Below are 21,092 nucleotides of genomic sequence, written 5' to 3' on the forward strand. Positions count from 1 at the left end.
AAAACTAAAAATTGGCTTGGGAAGGAAGGGGGTGAAAATGCCCTGTATTGAACCGGTTAACACAAACAATGGGGATCTAATGACTCTTAGATCCCATACTAGGGACTTATTTACAATACACATTCTAGCAGGCAACAGACAGACAGGTGGCTGGAATTTACATCAGCATATCCTAACAGTATTTGTCCAAGCATTATGAATCAGCCACTATTCCTAATATGGCAAATCCAGGGTCCCCAGAGTCTGTGTCTCCTGGGGGACCAGGACCCGAATCCACAGTAATACCACCTCAAGGGTCCCCAGGCATACAGCTCACAAAGAGCACCATTCCCCCAAATGCCAGGGCCCATGATCAATCGGCAAGAGGCTAGCATTCAGTCCCCTCCAAAAGTCTCTCTCCCAGCTAGGTCTGTCACATTGGCGTGACAGCCGCTATTATTGTCCCTCCTGGTCTTTGCACTGGTGAATGTTTCAAACGCTACCACGCGGCATATATGTATTTATTAAAGCAAAGACCATATATATATCACACACTTAAACAAAAAGTGTCAGAAAGGGCTTTGACAAGTGGTTAGAAGTTAATGTTGTGCATAAAATACCAGCACAGGTCAAAAAACCCCAAATGACCCCTTTTTTTTGGAAAGTAGGCACCCCAAGCTATTTGCTGATAGGCATGTTGAGTCCATGGAATATTTTATATTTTGCCACAAGTGTGAGGAATTTTATTTTTTTTTTCACAAAGTTGTCACTAAATGATATATTGCTCAAACATGCCATGGGCATATGTGGAATTACACCTCAAAATACATTCTGCTGCTTCTCCTGGGTACGGGGATACCACATGTGTAGGATTTTTTGGTAGTCCGCATACAGGACCCCGAAAACCAAGCACCGCCTTCAGGCTTTCTAAAGGGCGTAAAATGGCGATTTCACTCCTCACTGCCTATCACAGTTTTGGAGACCCTGAAATAAATGTCAAGATTGCACAAACCCCCCCCCCCAAATGACCCCATTTTGGAAAGTAGACATCCCAAGATATTTGCTAAGAGGCATGATGAGTATTTTGCTGCGCTCGTTTTGGAAAATGAAGAAAGAAAACTTAAAAAAAAAAAAATGAAACCTTTTTTTCAATTTTCAAAACTTTGTGACAGAAAGCGAAATCTGCAAAATACTCAACATGCTTCTCAGCAAATAGCTTGGGGTGTCTACTTTCCAAAATGGGGTCATGCTATCTGGGCATTTCATGGCCTCCGAAACTGATAGGTAGTGAAGATTGAAATCAAATATTTACACCCTTAGAAATCCTAAAGGCGGTGTTTGGTTTTCAGGGATCTGTATGCGGCTAGACTACCAAATAGTCTCACACATGTGGTATCCCCGTACTCAGGAGAAGCAGCAGAATGTATTTTGGGGTGCAATTTCACATATGCCCATGGCATGTTTGAGCAATATATCATTTAGTGACAACTTTGTGTAAAAATGTATTTTTGGTCATTTTTCAATCACTTGTGACAAAAAAAAAAAAAAAAAATTCAATGTGCTCAACAAGCCTCTCAGTAAATTCCTTGGGGTGTCTACTTTCCAAAATGGGGTCATTTGGGGGGGGGGGGGGGGGGGCATTGTACTATTCCAGAAAATGTACCCTAATTTGTAGAGGCTATAAAACTTTTGCGCAAACCAGTAAATATACGCTTACTGAATTTTTTTTACCCGAGACATGTGGCTGAATGCTTTTTGGCCTAAATGTATGGACTAAAATTGGAATTTATTGTAATTTTTTTTTTTTAATAGCAAAAAGTAGAAAATATTTTTTTTTCAAATTTTTTGGTCTTTCTTTGTTTATATTGCAAAAATAAAAACCATAGAGGTGATCAAATACCACCAAAAGAAAGCTCTATTTGTGGGAAAAAAAGGACGCAAATTTAGTTTGGGTACAGCATTGCATGACTGCGCATCTACCAGTTAAAGCAGCACAGTGCCAAATTGTAAAAAGTGCTCTGGTCAGGAAGGGGGGTAAATCCTTCTGGGGGTGAAGTGGTTAAATCATCCTGTTTCTTCTAGCTGGAGGCTGCCATATTGCTGAAGGCATGAGCCCCTGACCAGCAGTAAATCATAAAGCGGAACTAAACCCATCCATTTAACACTTTCAAAAAAACAGTTACATTCCTGGAATGCTGGGACTACTGTCACATTTGCTTATGTCCTCAACCAAACCGGCAAACCATCAAAATGGCTTGTGTTAGAACTGATCACATGTGTAGCACCATGGCAGTTGCAGATCAAACAGAAGCAGCTTCTTTGGCTGTAATGGATAATAGGAAGGTCTAATTCCGTTGTCAGCAGATTAGGCACTGCTGAATTTGTAGAGGCCAAAAATAGAGAGCAACTGAGCATGTGCAGAGTAGGGTGAGACAGTGTATTGCTGGATTTTAAGTGTAGACACTTATTTTTAATGTACACAGCTATACCTGCAAAAGGGGCCAGCATGAAGTGATCTAGCAGGCCTTAATTTTCTGACAAAAGATCCACTTTAAAGGATGCATACTTTAATACCAGCGTCACTTTAACAGTTATGTGTACAGTACCAGACCAAATGAAGTTTGAATTCAGGCCTTGTGGCTTTGGGCTATGTTCTGCATACATCTCTGAAAATAATAATCATATAAATAGAATTCTCCTGCTCTGAGATGAAATGAGATTCCCAGAATGGACCACGTTCCATACATCCAATACACAACCTTTATTTCCTATATATTATCTGGACAATAAAAACAGACCTACGTTGGCCACACAAAACATGTGTCCTGTTAGAGATTGACTGACCTGAGCAACACTGTTAAAATCAACCAGTTTAAAGTCAAAATGTTTTTCTGACCTATTGGACAGAGTAGGGAATGGTTACAATGCCTGGCAGTTTTATTTTCCCCTCAACCGAATGGGCTGAAATCACACTGGATTGCATAAAAAGTAGTGCACGCTCTACTATCAAAACGCATGACACCAAGTTGCATGGTACTGCGGTACTGCCTTTGCGATCTGGGTTTGGGGCATCGTTAAGCATATAATGACACCCGCAGCAGATTTAGAAAACGGTGTGGGAAACGCGCCTTTCCCACACTGCCTTCTGGTGTGAACCGCCCTTAACCATCTTCAGTCCCCTGAATCTGCCAGCTAGCTCCCAAACTAAGGCATTCTATGCAGAGTAGCTGGGGTGGGCACATGTGAACACCTTCCTGGTGCCAGCTTATATAGGGACAAACCAAAATGTAAATCGGCAGGAGGAAATCTAAGGATGCCTTACAATGCAAACTTGTTCTAGGTGTGTAAATCAGGGGAACTGAAGCCAAACAAATGGTTGGCTTCAGTGGCAGTTGCCACTTTTACTTGGTGTACTTTAAAGGGAAAAAGAATGTATTCTTAACGTAAAAACCATACCCATTTTTATGTCAGTCGCTTCCAATTTCCTTTTTTTTGCTACGATCTGACTTCCTGCTATAGGGTGGCTACGTTCATCCTCCCTAATCCCACTGTACGTAGGAAGGAACATAACCACCTTCTCTTCCTCGCTCCCAAGATGAACTAGTAACTATGGGATGTGTAGTGTGCACAGAGAAGTGCAAATGACTGCAACAAAACGCTCTGCTTGCTCCAAACAAATGGAAGTGAGGGGAAAAATGAGTTTGGGAGCTAATGGATGATGTTACTAGGAGGCAGATACACATAGTGGGAAATTATTTAATGAAAAAGAGAGATTACAGGGCCAGCAAGTAGTGCATGTAAATATTTTAAATATTATATGTGTAATTTTTGGAAAAAAATAATATAATTTGGTGTCACTTTTAGTGCCGGTTCACACTAGGACGACTTGTCAGGCGACCTAGTCGCCTGACAAGTAGCGTCCCGTTCTGTACAATGGAACCGTTCTAGTCGGAGCGATGCAAGTCGCTCCGACTTAGAAAAAAGGTTCCTGTACTACTTTGGGGGCGACTTGCATAGACTTCTATATAGAAGTCGTTTTGCAAGTCGCCGCCCCTGTCATGTGCAGGTGAGGTGAGGCGGTGAGGTGAGGTGACCTGCAAGTCGTGCCGCCCCTAGTGTGAACCAAGCCTAAGGGTTGTTAAAATATGTAATTGCCCAACTAAAACAGCTTTCCAAAATGTAAAATGGAAAGAAAGAAAAAAGGGGGAAAAAAATTGAATCATATCTACCAGATGTTCTCTGCTCCAGGGTCACATTACAGGTACCATAACATGACCTGGTGACACGGCCTATTGTCCAACACTAGATCTCTCCCATAACATGCCTGCTACCACCACTACACACTTCCTTCAGGGAGTGGCCTTCTCACTATACAAGCTCATTCCCATTACTGTGCTCACAATTCCTGCATTCTGCATTCCTAAAATGAAATAAAAAAAAAAAAAGGAAGGAGAGATATGACATCATAGGTGCACAGGTCATTTTGCAATTTAAAGTTATAACCAATGGCAAAACGTATTTTTTTTAGTTTATGAGTGGAGAGGGATTAGAACGCTTGTCAAGTTTTTATTTCTGTCTTTGCCCCCGGAATGCTGGGATTTGAAAACAGTATGGTGTCAGTATCTACTTTGTCTGTTTGGGACTGAGCAGCTGACTTTTAATATAAGAACACTTACCTGTCCAGGGATCCAGCGATGTCAGAGCCTGAGCAAATTTTTCAATCGGCTTCGGGTGCAGGCATTGTAAGTAATGGAAACCGGCAGTGAAGCCTTCCAGCTTCACAGCCGGTTTCCTACTGCACATGCACAAGTCACACTGCACCTTGTGAATGGTTCCAGTCATCTGGGACCTGTGTGTGTCCCAGAAAACTGGCTGGGGGGGGCGACTGGGAGGAGGAGGGGAGAACCGCAAGTGAGTGGGTACCTGTCAAAACCAGGTAACCCCCCCCCCCGGAGTGCCAAATGTGGTAGCGGGGGGTGGGGTTTATAAACAAGCAGAGCTTCCCCTTTTGCGTAGAGCTCCGCTTTAACACCAATGCACACAGATCTGAAGCTGACCACTGAAAAAGAGTGTTACTAGAGTTTTTTATATGCTGAATGCCCAAATAATAATATTATACATCAGAAGACTAAATGTTAGAAGCTTAGGCTTGTGCTATGAAGCAATGTAGCCCTCTTGTTGGCTGTTGCTTCTGCAGGGATCTACTGCCCTTTACAGTCTGAATTTGTAAATGCCTATAAATATATTATGTATGAACTTCCTGCACCTGGGTGTTGGTTTTTAAACCCTGGAAGTAGGAAGTGGAGAGAGAAATACTCACATATCCTGTCCATGCTATTAAATACTGGACCAGAAGAGGCTATTATACACTACTAAGGAGGGACTAAAGCACAGAGTAGATGGCTGACTGAGTTCTAATGCCACATCACAGTTCCCGGTGGAAAGTTCCGCTCCAGGATAGTTGGACAGCAGTAGGAGGATACCCCCCATGACCGCTGATCTTGTCTTCAGGTCTCCAACACAAAGACAGATGCTACATCATCCTCAGGGTCCCCTTGCAACTGGACTTTGCTGTAACATTCATCTATGGTTCATGAGGCATTTCAAACTATATATACACACACCCATAAAAACATTAACATTGTGTAGGCAGAGTTGGCGATGCATGCACAGAATGATCTCAGCATACAGAACAATTGAAGGCTAACATCTTTCTGCACACGTGCCATCCACACTGCCTACAAATTTGGAGATTTACATCTTGCCCTGAATTTACTAGACAGGAGCACATATGGTCCATTTACACTGTAAAAAAAGTTTACATGCGTACATTGTAAAATATGGTCAAAATTGGACTGTGGATGCTGAAAGTTCTAGTACACGACTAAAGGCTATAGATCTAAATGGAGCTGTGTAAACGGGCCCATAGCACACAATACTGTGGTGTTCAGATACATATAAATGATGAGTTTGAAGGCAGAATATTACTTGCCCATAGGGGAGTGCCTTGAAGCAGAATTTGTCCCCCCCCCCCCTCCTCATTTTGGAGAAGAATACATTTTCAGACTATCAGTAACAAACCATGAATATAGTGAACTCTGCTTTACTAAAAAAAAAAAAAAAAAAAAAAAAGAAGAAGGGTTTTGGCCTTCGATATGCTGCAGACGAAGCAATTGCCAACAAGAGGTTAAATCTAAGTAAAACGCGTTGAAAACTGTCCATGTAGTTTAAACCTCTATGTTATGAGCAGGAAAATAAAACAAGCCCATGGAAAAACCTTGCAAGCCCGCGGTGGGCAGGACACAGGGCCGTGTTTATGATTACCATCTTTTTTTGAAGCAAAAGTTTTGATTTTCTCCCACTCCTGGCTGTTACAGGCAGAGATGGCCTCCAGAAGAAAGACCTGTCATGCATACACACCAAACACTGCAGTTGGCATTTATATTCAATATTCAGCATAACAATTTGGGAGAAACTTGTAAAATTACTGAGATGCAGGATGTCTCATGATTCCCATAATGCCATTAGTATAAAGTGAACAAATAGGCTGCATTTAAAAATGAAAAAAATAAATAAAATAAAAAATGGTGTCCAGACAATAAAGTATAAAAATCTACTAAATTCAAAATTTCTTTTTAGTTTTGGATAGAGAGGAGAAGGATTAGAACACCTGCCAAGTTTTTATTGAAGTCTGTACCCTCGTTAGGGAGATTCTCCCTCTCCATTTGCTCTGTTTAATGTTATCACCAAAAATGAAAGTACATTTTATGTATTCATCAGAACAGAAACAGAGGGGAAATCTTTTAATGGGGACACTAGGTCTGGTGACTACCAGGGATTAACATTCCTGTCCTGGGGGGGGGATGGGCAAGGCTTGTTCACCATGATGTATCTATTGGGAAGAGTCATTGTCACCCTATTCTGCTCTCCTTATTTGAACTACAGACACTTCCCCCTCTACCCCTACTGCACCAAAAAAAAAAAAAAACCCACATTACTGCAGTACCATGCGATCTGGTGCCCACAAACATACTGCATTTGTGATGCCATTACATTTTTACTAAACCCAGGACCCTGCATTCACTATATCTGGTCAGGACAGAGCTGATGGGAGAGTGCATATGATCAGCACAGGGCCAAAGAGCATGTGCAAACTGACTCCAGTAACCCTGTCTTATCCAGACATGTTTTTGAGACAATGCAAGACGGGGAGGATCTGTGCATACAGGATCAAACAGCCTTTTTACACAATACAGATGATTAACTCCCTTAGGTTCCACAGTGAGACATAACAAGCATGCTTTACTGCATATACAGACTGATTTTGCTGTTGTGGGTTTAGTAACATTTTAACAATGTGATGGCACCCGCAGCAGATCACCAAGGAAGTGCGTTTTCAATGCGGTTTGGAAAACACACATGGAACATGCCTTTCCCTCACTTTGTTCCGGTGTGAACAGTTCCCCAGATAGACGGTAAGCTTACTACCCTCTGAAAAGCAATCCGTAGAGAGTGGTACCGCAGCGGCTACTGCCACTGGATGTAATTTTTTAAAAAGCTAAATGACAAGTTTACATTGCAGGACCACGCTGCAACTGCAAGTGAAGCATTTGGCCCTTGGTTGTGGGGTGGCCCCATTGATCTCAAGCAGAATTTGGGGGAGGGGGGGGGGGGGGATGAGTAAAACCACAGCTCAGCTATCTGCTTCTGACTGCCTATAAACCCCACTCAAAAATTGTTAAAATAGGGAGCAGATGGAGAAGTACAAGCAGCGTAAGCATTGCCTTGTGTTGCATTAAGGCAAAAATAATGCTGCCCGCGGAGTTCAGCAGGTGTTGGCCACTTTGCAGCCACCTCCATTTACTTCCATTGAAACACACCTCAAGTGCGTAATAAACGCAACTATGGAGCGTGATAATATGTGTAAAAGCTGCTTTAAACATCAACGCCTATCTAAAAGAGTTTGAGAAAACTTATTTCTACTCCATCTGATTGCTGATATAACCAGCATGCCCGGTCATGAATGGGGTGATTTGGGGACACTGTATACATTTTCTGTCCTCTCTTTACTCCCGACATATTTCTGATATATCCATGTAGCATGCTAGCAGCCTGTGACTAAAAGGCTTATCTGCAGACATTACATAACAATCACGTCTGTCTTTGTAGTGTATAAACATTACATGTACACACACTACATGGCATTTCTGAGGATTTATAAGCCCCCCAAACACAAGCCCCCCTCTTACTAGTGTTTTCTGTGTGGAAGGACAGCAGCTTGCTCTTCTTCGGTCCACACCCAGCTGATTAATGAGAAATTTGAGGCAAATAAACATAGATCCTCATACTTTCCAGCCCCATAGGCGGTCCATGTACTGACACTGCCAGAAACACAGTCACTCCCTCATTTAAAGGAAACTAAATAGAAAGTGATTTTTTTTTTTTTTTTTTTTACAGTTATGGGGGAAGGACAAGGAAACAGAAAAGTGTTGCAGAATTCTTCTGGACACAAAGTTTGCAGATATGGACAGAGAATCCAAGCTCTGACATTTATATATCTAATGTGAACAGTTCCTCCTCCGTGCACACGTATGACCTGTTATTTTTTACTTCTTAGGCCCCATTCACACCATGTGCACAGACTTTGCTGATCAACACAGGTCTCCACAAGGGCACATCGAATACAGATGTTTTGTCCCATTTACACTATTTATTTTCATTCAATGCAGCTCACCCAAAGTCTCCAGTTCCAGGCACAACAATGAACAAAATGTTACTTTGTGACATTTTAATAAAGTTTTAGGCCTTATTCACCCGACATTACATGAATGGGACTGCCTGCACGCGGATGCATGGAACACCTGTACAGACAAAACACAGCTAGAGTTGCCACCTCATCCCTTTAAACCCGAACACATTTGAATTACACAGGTTCTGAGGCTAATTAAATGCAGGCACTAAGTGAGTTTAATTACCACCTTAACCACTTCAGACCCGGACCATTTGGCTGGCCAAAGACCAGAGTACTTTTTGCGATTCGGCACTGCGTCGATTTAACTGACAATTGTGCGGTCGTGCGATGTGGCTCCCAAACAAAACTGACGTCCTTTTTTTCCCCACAAATAGAGCTTTCTTTTGGTGGTATTTGATTACCTCTGCCGTTTTTATTTTTTGCGCTATAAACAAAAAAAGAGCGACAATTTTGAAAAAAAACGCATTATTTTTTACTTTTTGCTATAAAAAATATCCCCAAAAAATATAAAAAACAACATTTTTTTCCCTCAGTTTAGGTCGATACGTATTCTTCTACATATTTTTGGTAAAAAAAAACAAAAAAACAAAACACAATAAGCGTTTATTAATTGGTTTGCACAAAAGTTATAGCGTCTACAAAATAGGGGATAGTTTTATGGCATTTTTATTATTATTTTTTTTTTTTTACTAGTAATGGCGGCGATCAGCGATTTTTATCGTGACTGCGACATTATGGCGAAAACATCAGACAATTTTGACACATTTTTTGGGACCATTTACATTTATACAGCGCTCAGTGCGATTAAAAATGCATTGATTACTGTGTAAATGTGAATGGCAGTGAAGGGGTTAACACTAGGTGGCGCTGTAGGGGTTAAGTGTGTCCTAGGGAGTGATTCTAACTGTGGGGGGGGAGGGGCTACATGTGACACATCACTGATCACCGCTCCCGATTACAGGGAGCTGTGACAGTGTCACTAGGCAGAACGGGGAAATGCTTGTTTACATTAGCCGACGATCGCGGGTATCCCCGGGGATATCGAGTCTGTGGGACCCGCGATCCTACTCATGGAGCTCGCGGCAGGTGTGTGCACGCCGCCAGCGGTGCGCACGCGCTGACATGGTGGCAAATTTAAAGGGACGTACAGGTACTATGGAGAGTGATGGATGAAGGGCGCGTGATCAATAGCTCACATCAAAACATATAAAATGTATTCAAAGGAAATTAGAAGCAAATAAAAGCAATTGAATAATACCAATACTACGTATCATGCAAACAGGTAACAAAATATAAAAGGCATGGAAAATTAAAAATGGGTTAAAAATATCATGAGCCCATGTTGAGGCGGGGGTTTAGAGTTGGCTGACGCGTTTCGAGGATAACCTCTTCATCAGAGCCTTTTGAGAACCAGGGCGCAGTCTCTATATGCCAGTAGGCCAAAATATCAACATAATGGCTAGTTGGAAAAGACAGCCTGAAATGGGAAATACGATTTTCTGTGTTCCATACCAGTCCACATTCAAGCGTTCTATGTGATAGTTGATGGTGTGTGTGTTCTCCTTTCAGTTTGTAGAGAAGGGATTGTGGGGTGGTGTGGACCTGTCACGGGCTGGGTGGAAGAGAGGTTTTTCGACCTGTGTCCTCCTGGGAAAGTGCTGTCCAGTTTTTAGGAGGATGGAAGGGGGTGAAAATCTCATGAGAGAATACTGCAGACGAGTGTGTCCGCAGCAGTCTCTCTGCCTCAGGTCGTACAGGTACGCCCATTTGCGCAGCCGTGCCATTCTGTTGACGTATATCTACATGCGGCGGTCAGGAACCGGTTAATCAGCCACCGAACCTGTGTAATTCATATGTGGTCGGGTATAAAGGGAGGTGGCCACCCTAAACACGGCCCTCACACACAGGTATATGCTTGTGTACACCCGTGTGAATAAGACTTAAAAAAAAGAAAAAAAAAAAACGAATAAGCTGTGCCTTTGGCCCCTTTCACACGGGCAGTCCGATCAGGTCCGCCTGTCAGTTTTTCAGGCGGATCTGATCGGACCCCCCCCCAGTCTCTTCTATGGAACGGTGGATGTCAGCAAACACTTGTCCGCTGACACCTGCAACCATCTGATCCGATCCTGTCTGCCAAAAAACAGATGGATGGTGGTCCTATTCCCCATGCATCTGATGTCCCTGGAGACACGTCCTGTGACCCTGGACTCCAAGTGGACATATATATGTGTTTTTATACTTTGTGAGTATTCATTTTGATCTTTTCTTTGTAATTAAACCTTGTTGGAACTTATAACACCAGAGTGGTCACGCTGTCTCCCTCCCTTCCCCTCTCTTTGTTTTACAGATGGAGTCCCACCTCTGTTTTGACAGCACCTCTTGGTGATCAGTTCCTTTTGTCTAGTTATAAGGGCTACACGCTCATAAGGCCCCTCAATTTTGGTCTGTATTATTTTTGGTCTGTATTATTGTCTTTGTTTATTCTATAGGTTATTTTTTAACTTCATCACTTATATTTCCCATGAGTGGTTGAGCGCTAATAGCCTAGCGCCATTCCTGGCATTGGGGAAATAACTGCTGTCAACATGCCTGTATAAATTAGAACAAAGTCGCCAGCTTGTTAGTTTAGGAGCACTGCATATCTGATAGATCAGCAATGACTCCTGTATAAGTAAACCATGTAAACAAACAGTTTGCAGGTTTGCTTAGGCTCCATGCACACTGGCTTAAAAAACATTGCTTCTACAGGAGTTTTGTGTTCTGCTTGTAGAAGCAGCTCAATGTTATCCTATGTGTCCATGCACATTAGGATAATAAGAGGCATATTTTGAGTTTAACGTTTAGAGGCAGAAAAAAAAACCTACTCATTCGCGTTTCTGATTGGAGCTTGGAGGCCGAAAAAAAAGTAAAACTCTCCTAAACTCGTCTAAACTTTGTACAAAATAATGCTTTATATGAGCGTTTTTTACTCCCGAGAGAACAGACGTTTTTTTAAGCCCAGTGGAACTTTAGGACAAAACCAATAAATTGGAACAGGCAGGCAGAATTTTTAATGCAGTAGAGATGTACTATGTCTCTACTGCATTAACCACTTCAGCCCTGGAAGGATTTACCCCCTTCCTGACCAGAGCATTTTTTCTGCGATTTGGCACTGCGTCGCTTTAGCTGACAACTGCGCGGTCGTGCGATGTTGTACCCAAACAAATTTGACATCCTTTTTTTCTCACAAATAGAGCTTTCTTTTGGTGGTATTTCATCACCTCTGCGGTTTTTATTTTTTGCACTATAAACAAAAAAAGAGCGTCAATTTTGAATAAACAATATTTTTTACTTTTTGCTATAATAAATATCCCCAAAAAATATATATAAAAAAAAAAAAAAAAAGAATTTTTTCCTCAGTTTAGGCCGATTTGTATTCTTCTACATATTTTGGAAAAAAAAAAAAAAAAAAAATCGCAATAATAATAATATTGATTGGTTTGCGCAAAAGTTATAGCGTCTACAAAATAGGGGATCGATTTATGGCATTTTTATTATAATTTTTATTTACTAGTAATGACGGCGATCTGCGATTTTTATCAGGACTGCGACATTATGGTGGACATATCGGACACTTTTGATGCTATTTTGGGACCATTGTCACTTATACAGCGATCAGTGCTATAAATTACCACTGATTACTGTATAAATGACACTGGCAGGGAAGGGGTTAAACACTAGGGGGCGATCAAGGGGTTAAGTGTGTCCTAGGGAAGTGTTCTAACTGTGGGGGGGGACGGGCTACCACTGACATGACAGCGATCACTGCTACTGATGACAGAGTGACAGTAGATCCCTGTCATGTCACTAGGCAGAACAGGCAAATGCCTTGTTTACATAGGCATCCCCCCATTCTCCCTTCGGCGCCGGCGAACATCAAGTTCACGGAACCCAACAGGTACGCCCAACTGCCTGTTCGAGCCATTCTGCCAACGTATATGTGTGTGCGGAGGTCGGCAAGTGGTTAAAGTTTCCTACCTGCCTGTTCTCCCCTATACACTGAACTGTGCACGCGTAGGTGCATGGAGTATGTAAAATCGGAAGTATACTTACTGTCACTCCAGTGCTGTGGTGTCCCAAAGCTCCACGCTGGCTGCTGACCTCTTTGGGCGGCCAGTTTCCGGACACCGCAGTGCTGGAGTGAAGGTAAGTATAGTTCCATTTTGCCTCATGTACCTATCAGCGATATCTCTGGCCACCTCATCTCCTGTCAACGGCTCCTTCCCCATCTGTGTCTCCACTGATTGCTAGTCTCCTGTCTCCTTCCCCCTCACCTGGTCTTCTCACCTCAGTCAAAATGCTCTTCTCTCCTGACCATGTTCCCTCCAGTCAGGTCATTCCCGGACATCTGTCTCCCTGGTAGACCGCTCCTCTCTTCCCTGATACACAGCAGATTGCTGGTATTATTGGGTTTTGTTTATCTTCAGACCCATTCATATTTTATGAATGTGTTTGAAGGTGAACAAAGGTATTCATGGGAATGGTAACAGGTGAACTGAGGACAATGGCTACTCACTTTACAGCAGATATCCCTTCATAAAAGATAAAAATAAGTTTATACATAAAAAAAAAAAAATGTCAAAATGATTGTGTCTCTTTTCCAGTTTTTTCACATAATATTTAGTGCATTTAAGTATAACTAGCAACTTTAAAAATGTAAGGTGTATGCTCCTAATGTTAAAAATACAAAAGTTGTTGTTTTTGACCTCTTTTAGTTACCGTATTTATTTTAATAATGCATTAAAGCAGAACTTCACCCAAAAGGAGTTCTGCTCTTCCTTCTCTTCCCCTCTCCTCCTTCACAATTGGCACTAATTTTTGAGTTTAGCCCCCTCATTCCCCTGCAGCTCTCTGAGATACGACATAGGTCCCAGAAAGGTGCAGGACCATTCAGATAGTGCGGCTGGTGCATGTGCAGTGAGTAGCCGGCTGTGAAGCCACAAACGTTCACAGCCGGATGCCCACAGTTAGCGCTGGGGGCTGAAGCCCACTGAAGAAACCGGTCGGGTGAAGGCAACGTTGGTTCCTGGGACAGGTGAGTGTGTCCTATTATTAAAAGTCAATGGCTACAGTTCTTGCAGCTACTGACTTTTAAAGTAAAAAAAAAAAAAAAATGACTTAAAGCGGATCTTAGGTCATTTTTTCATCTTTCCATCTATTAAATCTTCTGTCCTTGTTGTTTTAACTTTGGATAATAAAACATTTTTTTTCTGCCAGTTAATACCTTATACAGCCCACTTCCTGTTCTTGCCTAGGCTTATGACATCATGCACAGCTCTCTCTCTCACTCTAATGAGAGTTTGCCACCAAGGAAGGGGGGGGGGATGAGTCATAAGAGGGCCAATGAGAACTGGAGGTGTGCCTTTGTGTGTCTGTGTAAATCCAGGAAGTGAACAGGCAGCAGCATCCGCTGACCACAGTTAAAATGACTGCAGCCTGACTCAGTGAAGGGAGATTTCTGCAGAATATTTGGAAAGTACAGAATCACAGTATATATAAAATAATATGCAAAGTGGCTGGAGGGAAGCTTCAGAATGGCAAAGATGTTTTTATTAGAAATTATGTGAGCAGACTACATTTCCTCTTTAACCACTTGCCGACCGCCCGCCACCTAGCTACCATAATCCTGGTATCCTCTTCAGGAACGGGCGGTCGGCTTTCAGATAAAAGTGGTCTCTGTGGCGGATTCGCAGTGGGATCACCTTTATCGGTGGCGGGAGAGGGGCCCCCTACCACCACGCTCCGGTGCCCTTCGCCACTTACCGGAGGCAATCGCGTCCATTCCCGTGTGTGTGCTATGGAGCTGAGTGAGGGGAAGATGGCCCCCACCCAGCTCCATACCATTGCAGGGCAGAAGTCACGTCAAAACGTGACTTCCGCCCATAGCTCTTAAAGGGACATTTTTTTTTCTTATTGCATTTTAGTGTAAATATGAGATCTGAGGTCTTTTTGACCCCAGATCTCATATTTAAGAGGTCCTGTCATGCTTTTTTTCAATTATTCCTTGTAATAGGAATAAAAGTGACAACATTTTTTTTAAAGAACAGTGTAAAAATTAAAAATAAAAAGTAAAATAAATAAGAAAAAAAAATAAAACATTTTTAATGTCCCATCCCGACAAGCTCGCGCACAGAAGCAAACGCATACGTGAGTAGCGCCCGCATATGTAAACGGTGTTCAAACCACACATGTGAGGTATAGCCGCGATCGGTAGAGCAAGAGCAATAATTCTAGCCCTAGACCTCCTCTGTAACTCAAAACATGCAACCTGTAGAATTTTTTAAACATCGTATATGGAGATTTTTAAGGGTAAAAGTTTGTCGCCATTCCACGAGCGGGCGCAATTTTGAAGCGTGACATATTGGGTATCAATTTACTCAGTGTAACATCATCTTTCACAATATAAAAAAAAAATTGGGCTAACTTTACTGCTGTCTTATTTTTTAATTCAAAAAAGTGTATTTTTTCCAAAAAAAGTGCGCTTGTAAGGCCGCTGAGCAAATACGGTGTGACAGAAAGTATTGCAACGACCGCCATTTTATTCTCTAGGGTGTTAGAAAAAAAATATATAATCTTTGGGGGTTCAAAGTAATTTTCTAGCAAAAAAAAAAAACAGATTTAAACCAGTAAACACCAAATCTCAAAACGAGGCTCTGTCCTTAAGTGGTTAACAACCGCTTTAACTACCCCTGACAACAATAAAACATACTAATACCTCAAAACAGGACAACTACAAAGGATATAGCTGCTATGGCAGCTAAATTGATATTTATATTTTTTTGTTTAATACTCTACCATGCACCTTTAGGCGGCATTCACATCCTGAGCGTTTTCAGCTCATCACCTCATAAAACTTTCCTAAAACGCCCGAAAAAAACGTCTGAAAAAACCCCACAAACAAGCAAAATCCCATTCATTTTCAATGGCACCTGTTCACATCTGAGCATTTTGTCACCTGAAGCAAAACGCCTGGAAAAACGCCCTAAGCTCAAAAAAGAACGAGCTTCTTTGGGGCAGATTACAGGCGTTTTTCTGCCTTCTACATTGGTGACCTGTACAAAATTGCCTCAAAAATGTGGTATAAATGCAGTAAAAACATTTGACTTTGAAACGCTCAGATGTGATTGCAGCCTCAAACGCAAAATTAAAAAAAGCAGCTTTCGAAAGCAGCTTTTAGAAAATTACAGCAGCTGCAGATTGAAAAGGAAAGGTCATTTTTAATAACATTCAATTACAAAAATGACTTGTATTGCAATTGTACACACTATATGTTTTTTCCTTATTTGCTATTTTTTTTCCCCATGAAAGTGGAGTTACTCTTTAAGGGCCCATTCACACCAGAAGGTGCACATTATGTTTAGTATAACACGCACCCTGGTATCCATTGTGTAGGGGTGGTGTGATGAATTGTGTAAACGTTTCCTTTTTTAACCATTTTTAAAAGGTCACAGAATTACATTGCGATCAATTTTATGCAGTGTGTTGCAATGTGGTTTAGTGCGTTCAACAGGCTCCACTCCAAAGAATGGATCCTGTCCTACTTTTTCCATGCACACCAACATAGGGCACTGCTGGGAACTGAAACAATAAGGATACAAGACAAATTGCCTTCTCTATACATTGGGATGGCTGTGTTGGGCAATACTGGCCAGCTCACATGGTGTGAATGGGCCCTAATGTTCAGGAATGCATTCTCAAACAAAAATCAGATACAAGTACAAAGCTATTCATGTAACAAGTCTATTATAATATTTGATTTGCAAACCACAGTGCTGCACATTTTTTGACAGAACAGAGATTTTTAAAAAATGAAGGGAACACAGACCTCTCGGTGAGAACACGTGAGCAATAAATGTGGTCTAACCAGTATTTTATGTTTACCACCACCCCTCATAATCCTGTTCATCCGGAATATTACCCAGGACCGTTCTAGAAACCTGATGAAGCTTCTGGAAAGTGCAGTTTAAACATAACAGCCATGTTATCAGTAAACATTATCTGGCCTGCTTAACAACAGACTACAGTCTTAACATGCCAGCTTAAAAGTAAGCCATGATGGTTTTGGGTCAATTGTACTTATTTATTTTTAAAGTTGAATGTTTTAGACCCCTTTCACACTGGGGCTATGCTCGTTTTAGCGGCGCTTTACCGCTGTTATAGCGACGCTATTCAGCCTTTAGCGGGGCGCTTTTAAACCCGTTAGCGGCCGAGGAAAAGGTTAATAGTGCCCTAAATGCTTTGCAGGCACTTTGGCAGCGGAGCCCATTCATTTCAGTGGGCAGGGGCGGTGCCCCAAAGATGCTGCTTGCAGGACTTTTTTCATCCGTCCTGCATGCGCACCGCCCCAGTGTGAAAGCACTCGGACTTTCACCCTGGGGTGGCTTGAGAGGCGCTTTACAGGCGCTATTTTGAGAGCTAAAACACCTGAAAAGCGTCTCAGTGTAAACTGAAGTTCTGTGTAGTTTTTAAAATTATTTATATTTAAAAATGTGTTTTAAAAATAAGCATTAAAACCAGGTAGCACCTATGATACAGGATTCCCAGAGCATTATGGGTTTTATAAAGAGAGCACTATAGGAGCTGTGACTGTTTCCTTCCTTTTTACAGTGCCTTGAAAAAGTATTTATACCTCTTGAAATTTTCCACATTTTGTCATGTTACAACCAAAAACATAAATATATTGTATTGGGATTTTATGTGATAGACCAACACAAAGTGGCACATCATTGTGAAATGGAAGGAAAATGATAAATGCTTTAAATGTTTTTTGGGGAAGTCTCTACCAGCTTTACACATCTAGAGATTGACATTTTTGCCCATTCTTCTTTGTAAAATAGCTCAAGCTCTGTCAGAATGGATGGAGAGTGTCTGTGAACAGCAATTTTCAAATCTTGCCACAGATTCTCAATTGGGTTTAGGTCTGGACTGGGCCATTCTAACACATGAATATGCTTTGATCTAAACCATTCCATTGTAGCTCTGGCTGTATGTTTAGGGTCATTGTCCTGCTGGAAGGTGAACCTCCGCCCCAGTCTCAAGTCTTTTGCAGACTCTAATGCCGCGTACACACAAGCGGACTTTCCGTCAGACTTGGTCCGGCGGACCGGACTCCGTCGGACAATTCGATCGTGTGTGGGCCCCAGTGGACTTTTTTTCGCAAAAGTCTAAAGGACCTAGAAATAAAACATTTTTAAAATCGAGTCCGGTCGAAAAATCTGCTCATCTGTATGCTAGTCTGACGGACTAAAACCAACGCTAGGGCAGCTATTGGCTACTGGCTATGAACTTCCTTATTTTAGTCCGGTCCTACGTCATCACGTACGAATCCATCGGACTTTGGTGTGATCGTGTGTGTCCAAGTCTGTTCGTTTGAAAGTCCGGCAGACCTACGCTGCAAAGTCCATCAGAAAGACTTCGGACCTAGTCCATCGAAAAGTCCATTCGTGTTTACGCGGCATAACAGGTTTCTTCTAAGATTACCCTGTATTTGGCTCCATCCATTTTTCTATGAGCTCTGACCAGCTTTCCTGTCCCTGCTGAAGAAAAGCATCCCCACAACATGATGCTGCCACCACCATGTTTCACGGTGGTGATGGTGTGTTCAGGGTGATATGGAGTGTTAGTTTTCCGCCACACATAGCGTTTTGCTTTTAGGCCAAAAAGTTCAATTTTGGTCTCATTTGACCAGAGCACCTTCTTCCACATTTGCTGTGTCCCCCACATGTCTTCTCGCAAACTGCAAACAGGACTGCTTATGGCTTTCTTTCAATAAAAGCTTTCTTCTTGCCACTCTTCCATAAAGGCCAGATTTGTGGCGTGCGCGACTAATAGTTGTCCTGTGGACAGATTCTCCCACCTGAGCTGTGTATCTCTGCAGCTCCTCCAGAGTTACCATGAGCCTCTTGGCTTCTCTGATTAATGGTCTCCTTGCCCGGCCCATCAGTTTAGGTGGACGGCCATGTCTTGGTAGGTTTGCAGTTGTGCCGTACTCTTTTCATTTTTTCGGATGATGTATTGAACAGTGCTCCATGAGATGTTAAAAGCTTGGGATATTTTTTTTAACCTAACCCTGCTTTAAACTTCTCCACAACTTTATCCCTGACCTGTCTGGTGTGTTCTTTGGCCTTCATGATGCTGTTTGTTCACTAACAAACCTCTGAGGGCTTCACAGAACAGCTGTATTTATACTAAGATTAAATTACAGGTGGAATCTATTTACTAATTAGGTGACTTCTGAAAGAAATCAGTTCCACTAGATTTTAGTTAGGGGTATCTGAGTAAAGGGTGCTGAATACAAATGCACCCCACACTTTTCACATATTTATTTGTAAAACATGTTGAAAACCATTTATCATTTTCCTTCCGTTTCACAATTATGTGCCACTTTGTGATCTTATCACATAAACTCCCAATAAAATACATTTACCTTTTTTGGTTGTAACATGACAAAATATGGAAAATTTCAAGGGGTATGAATACTTTTTCAAGGCACTCTAATTAGAGGTCCTTCACAGTTGTGCATTTGCAGTAAAATTCATTTTTGCCATACATGACTGCATGCATGTATCTACCTTTGTTTTAAATGTACAGTTTGCATTGTGCAAAGTGAGGCAAAAAACAGATTAGGGATTACACATAACATTACAAATAATGAATGTGCATATACCATTCATTTCAGTGGTGCTGCTTAGCATGCATAAGTACAAAAAATGCAACAAAAAGTTTTGGATACAAGTATAAAATATGTAATAAAAGCTCAGTTCCAGGCAAAATTCCTTATGTGAGACAGTGGCGGCTGGTGCTCAAAATTTTTTTGTGGGGGGGGGGGGGGGGGGGGGCGCAAACAAACTGAAAGCTTCTGAAAAAAAAAAATAATTGGTTGCAGCCATACTGTGCCCATCAAATGCAGCCACTGTACCCATCAAATGCAGTCACTATGCCCATCAATTGCAGCCACTGTGCCCATCAAATGCAGCCACTGTGACCCCCCCCCCGGCGGCATTTAACCGCTTGTTGTTTGACTGGCACTTACCCCATCTTGATGGTGGGTCAGGCAGCGGCTGACGGCGGCGAGTTGTGGGACGGGCAGCGGGTCAGGCAGCGGCAAGCTGTGGGTCAGGCGGCGGCTCCTCTGTCCTCAATGCTTCCACCATGCGTCTCTTTTTGCCTCCTGCTAGGTGTCCAATAGGATCGCCTGTCCTTTCAGCCAAGCAGGTGAAGGGTGTCAGACCCGCGCTTCCCGATTGGCAGAAAGGCGGTTTAGTGTTAGAAAAACGAATATTCATTTGCTTTTCTAACACATCTGGGTGAGCTCCGAGCGCAATGCTCTGTGCCAAAAGTCCACCTTATTTGGAAGCCTATTAGAGCCTATGGCTCTAATCAGGTGCTTCAAAAAAAAAAAAAAATACCCCTGCCGCTGTAATTCATGCGCCCGGGGTCCTGAAAGGGACCGGGCGCATGAATAGGGGGTGGCCGTGGCGGCAGTGGATAGATTCAAGCTATGCATGAATCTATCCATTACTCATATAGAGGGTGGCGTGATAGAGAGGTGGCACCCATGCACCCTTAATGGACGGGCCGCCACTGAATTTTTGTGAGATAAAGTGAAGAACGGTGAGAACCTTTGTCAGACTTTTATTTTCTGTTTTCCTTTTACTTCTTACCCACTGCACGCTAGGAAAGGCAACAAAGGTAGTTCTTGCTGTTTGTTGTATTCCTCATCTCTTCCTATGGCAGTAACATGTCTGTGTTCGGCTGCTTTCACACAAGTTACTTCAGGCAGATTGCTTTTTAGGGCGGCGGTAAATCCTGCCACTACTATGAATGGAGCCTAATGCCGCGTACACACGAGCGGACTTTACGGCAGACTTTGCTCGGCGGACTTTTTGCCGGACTTTGTCCGCCAGGTGCGCAGGACTTTAACCACTTCAGCCCCGGAAGGATTTACCCCCTTCCTGACCAGAGCACTTTTTACAATTTGGCACTGCGTCGCTTTAACTGCTAATTGCGCGGTCATGCAATGCTGTAACCAAACGAAATTTGCGTCCTTTTCTTCCCACAAATAGAGCTTTCTTTTGATGGTATTTGATCACCTCTGCCGTTTTTATTTTTTGCGCTATACACGGAAAAAGACCGAAAATTTTGAAAAAAAATTATATTTTCTACTTTTTGTTCTAAAAAAAATCCAATAAACTCAATTTTAGTCATACATTTAGGCCAAAATGTATTTGGCCACATGTCTTTGGTAAAAAAAATGTCAATAAGTGTATATTTATTGGTTTGCGCAAAAGTTATAGCGCCTACAAACTAGGGTACATTTTCT

At 42.2% G+C, this 21,092-nt stretch overlaps 1 protein-coding gene across 2 annotated transcripts in view; it reads right to left on the bottom strand.

Moving 5' to 3' along the window:
• ANXA4 (annexin A4) overlaps positions 1 to 21,092 on the bottom strand; it is a 117,873-nt gene that overhangs the window by 80,959 nt on the left and 15,822 nt on the right. Inside the window, exon 1 of one of the 2 annotated variants that reach the window (XM_073622009.1) lies at positions 8,229 to 8,366. The exons of the other annotated variant lie outside the window; for it this stretch is intronic. The gene's annotated coding sequence lies outside the window, so the exon portion shown is untranslated. Of the gene's footprint in view, positions 1 to 8,228; positions 8,367 to 21,092 lie in introns of those variants that run through there. 2 annotated transcript variants of the gene reach the window in all.

The sequence above is a fragment of the Aquarana catesbeiana genome, linkage group LG03 (assembly GCF_042186555.1).
Source record: "Aquarana catesbeiana isolate 2022-GZ linkage group LG03, ASM4218655v1, whole genome shotgun sequence".
Lineage (NCBI taxonomy): Eukaryota > Metazoa > Chordata > Amphibia > Anura > Ranidae > Aquarana > Aquarana catesbeiana.